We start from the raw sequence: 3,270 nt of genomic DNA on the forward strand, positions 1-3,270 counted from the left end.
CATATAGATTTTATACTATTTTAATTAGATCTAGGATATTGTAATTAAAAAATTCTACGAGTGCATAATTTAACACTAAAAAATATGTCAATTTTGAGAAAGAAAAAAATAATAAATCATATCAATTTGTTTTAAAAATTATATGGCATTTTAGAGAGAAGAGTCCTCTTTTAAAATATATAATTATTTTCCTAGTTAGAATAGATTTGTTTTGAAAAATGTGGTGGGAGATGAAAACTATCGATTTCAAGTGAGTTGAAATTTGAATCATTATAAAAGAGAAAATATAAGTCTAAAGCCAATTTTTATTTTTGATTTTTCTAGCTATGCATTTTATCTATAGCATAGTCTGAGATCAAAGTTCAATAAGTTTATTTCCATATAATTTTGTGGTGGTAACTAGACCCCTAATTTTCAGCATTTTTTAGCAGCTAAAAAATTATGTATAAAAATTAGGAAAATGCATCAATTATTATTTCAAATAATTATTAAAAATTATAATCATAAAATTCATCCATTTCTTCATATTTCATTAATTTACTTTATTTCCAAATTCAAAATAATAATACCAATTTTATGACATTGAAGGCGAATAGTTATACTTTTGTTAGCCTTTTCCTTTACAAAATGTTGACACATGTTTGTGCTTTTACCCCATCATTCTCTCATTGATTTTGTTTTATATGCTAAGATCATTCTATAGTCTTTCATTCTATGTTCTTAGATTGATAAGCTCTTGATATGCATTATTGAGTTTATCAATAAAGTCTGCTTGCTGAAGGGATAGTTGATGGATTTCATTGTCTTTTCCTTCTATCTCTTCATTGGCTTTGTTCTTTTGTTCCATGACCTCACACATTCTGATTGATTGAATTCTTTCTCTCTTTTTAGATTTTGACTTCTTCTTGAAGATTGGAATTCTTCTCTAATAAGTCTTTTATTGTTGCATCAACTTCATCTGAATCTCTTTCTAGACATAACTCTTTAATTCTTTCTTCAATGTAGAGATTTTCATTCATTTGTGCTACAAGATCTCTCCTTCTTTTCAATGATTGAGAGAGTTGGTCATTTTCCTTCTTGAGTTGTCTAATAGCCAATTCTAGATCCAACTTTTCATTCTCAATAGTTCTATCTAGCTTGTATACCTATATTGCCTCTAATCTTATCTTAAGATGTTAACCTTATTCTGTGAGAACCAAATGCTTTTATACCAATTGTTGGAAATATAAGGTATGCTAGGTTACTAAGAGGGGAAGGATGAATCAGGAACCAATAAAACTTTAGCTTATTTCACAACTTAATCCTTCATATATTATTCTGATCTAATTGCATGCATGAAAGAATGAAAGGAATAAAACATTCATAATACTTTGACACAAGATATGGGTATGTGCAAGATCATGGTCAACCAAACTATTCCCTTAAATGGCAATGAAAAATCAGCAAATCATGGTTATGTCAACTTGACGTGCAATTTTAAACTTGTTATGAACTTTCAATAAAACATTTGTGAGAAAAGAATTTGTAGAAAATTGAATTTAGTGTCTAAACTACTAGGCCTTATTTGAAGAAAGAAAAAAATTATTGATCAAAATTTTGAGTTTTAATGCAATAGTACAAGAAGTTTTAGGACAAAAGGAAGAAGTAGGTGTATGTGTGACCACCTTAATCAAAATCAAATAATAATATTTTTTAATAAGATTGTAGATATAAAAAATAGACTCATGCTCATATGTGACACATATTTTTGGGTATTTTTATTTCAAATAAATAATTAATTATGAATTTTCTACTTTAGTATTTTTGGAATAAAAAAAACTCTCATGTCTAACCACCTAACTAATTCAAAACTTTTTAAAAAAATTAATTTTTCTCTTTTTTTCCTAATATTAAAAGAAGTATATAATGTGATGCATCTTTTTGATTTCAAAAATGTTAGACCATTTGAAAGTTATATTTATTTTTCAATTAGTGTGTCAATCAACACTTTATGTGTAACTCTATTAGAAAATGAATAATAATTACTTATTGAACTCATAATTTAACAGACATTGCATTTATGGAAAGATAAGAACATTCTTAAGAAACCTTTTTCATTTCATCAAATTTGGGTGAAAAAAATGTCATCAGACACATGTTTGAAGTCAAAAGTACACAAGAACAGGTCAAAAACATGTTTTTGAGACATTTTTAAAGTTCACCATGTAGAGTTGGTATCCAAAGCAATATTAGGCATTATAAATGTATCAATATTTTGGTTTGGTATCAAGATGGGTGGGAAAAAAGTCTAGATAGATTTTGAAATACTTTGAGGCATTTCAAAACTACATATCTTTTAGATCACCACTTTTTGGTACGTCATCTGGGGTGGGGATGATACCCACAAGCTTTAGTACTACAGTATAAAGTTAACTTGTTAAGGCTTACAATTGACCACTCCTAATGATCTGCCCTATTAGAATGAATTAGTGGCTAATCTCTTATCTACAACTTTGATAAGCTAAATGAGATTCCTTGAAATGTAATGATCATCTGTTTGTGATAGATAAATCTTTGTTGTCCCTTATACTTCTTATAGCCTTCTTCAATTCGCACTCATAAAATTTATATTCTTTCTCAATGATATTCTTGGATATGATACAATACATTACATATATATTAATCCAATTGACTACTTATTGGAGTCAGCTACAATACCAATTTCATCATAATTCACAAAGTTGGCCCAATTGTTGTAACTCAAGTTTTGAAGACAAACTTGGTGATTTTTTGATACTTGGAAAACACTATCAATGCTCAGTAAATTGTGGCACTCAGTTGAAGTTGAAGCTCAATGCATCTTGATCACTCTAAAATAGCTCTAACTCAATCAACACTGTGTTAAGGTGAACCCATAATAATGGGTTCCACTTTAGTGGGACGAAGAGAAATGCAAAAAAAATTGCAAAAATGAAACTGGGCTTATCATATGTTCACTATGAACATACTAAATATGTTCGCAGTGAACATATATTAAAATAATGTTTGCATCGAAAATATTATTATATAATAACGTATGTTCGCAGCAAACATACGTAATTAATATGTTCACTGCAAACATCCAAAACATCAATTTTTGACGTTTAAAAATGTCGTTTTAACCCTTTTTTGTCATTTTTTATGGTCGTTCACTATTCAATCAAGTGTTGGACCGAACTTGTGGTCTCTGTTAGTGTCATCCTATCATTTTCCTTCAGATTCTCCTCTTCAAGTATGTCTATATATTATTAT

Source organism: Cupressus sempervirens, chromosome 11 (assembly GCF_028749045.1).
Source record: "Cupressus sempervirens isolate cs-2001-9-10 chromosome 11, ASM2874904v1, whole genome shotgun sequence".
Lineage (NCBI taxonomy): Eukaryota > Viridiplantae > Streptophyta > Pinopsida > Cupressales > Cupressaceae > Cupressus > Cupressus sempervirens.